We start from the raw sequence: 772 nt of genomic DNA, 5'->3' as shown, positions 1-772 counted from the left end.
GCGATTCATGCTACCTTTTGCTGTACGTAGTTGCCTCTGCTGCATGCCCTCGCTCACTGCTTGCGGCCTTGCAGTCGCAGAAGGCGTGTCTGGAGACTCTGGACTCGAAGTCGTTGAAATGTCACTGTGGGAAAGCATAGTTCATAGAGTTCAAAGGCATCGCATTTCGGCGTACGTTGTTACCGCATATTTAGAGGTGTAAAGTGTTATTAACCACTACTAACCAAATAGCGTCTGTAGTCCAACGGTTAGGATAATTGCCTTCCAAGCAATAGACCCGGGTTCGACTCCCGGCAGACGCATATTTTTTTTGGTTTATGTCTCGCTTCATTCGAGTGATCCAGTTCTCAGTTATTTTTTTTTCCGGAACTGGCGAGCTCACTCCTGTTCTACCGTCTTTTTTTCTTTTCACATCACCTGTTCTACCGTCTTCTTTTTTATGGACGATGACACATTGACCATGCAATGCCTAAACAGAAAACTGTTTGCCGCTCCTACTGCCAATCTGCAAAGAGAAAGCTCTAAATCCTTGTTAAAGGACGTATCTGTAAAGTAGCTCCCTGTAAAAGAAAAACACTGTAATCTACCTCCGCATGAATTCTACTACGAGTACTACTTGTAAAAGTATGAGTTCGATGAACTTAAATGAACCCAACCGTTTAACTGTCTATATTCAATGTTCCACGTCGCTCTAATGATGTGTCCACCGTTAATCTAGAACCATTATTGATTTCTACAAATATTCTTCATAATGAAATGGATTGCTCTCTCT

General features: G+C 42.5%; 1 non-coding gene across 1 annotated transcript; it reads left to right on the top strand.

The window, feature by feature from the left end:
* Window positions 1–230: 230 nt before the first annotated feature.
* On the top strand, window positions 231–302 carry TRNAG-UCC. Its single transcript has one exon. It is a non-coding gene; the product is annotated as a tRNA-Gly (tRNA).
* Window positions 303–772: the final 470 nt, after the last annotated feature.

The sequence above is a fragment of the Triticum urartu genome, chromosome 1 (assembly GCF_003073215.2).
Source record: "Triticum urartu cultivar G1812 chromosome 1, Tu2.1, whole genome shotgun sequence".
Taxonomy (NCBI): Eukaryota; Viridiplantae; Streptophyta; class Magnoliopsida; order Poales; family Poaceae; genus Triticum; species Triticum urartu.
The sequence above is the reverse complement of the archived record's forward strand: the minus strand, read 5'-3'. Positions and strand labels throughout refer to the sequence as shown.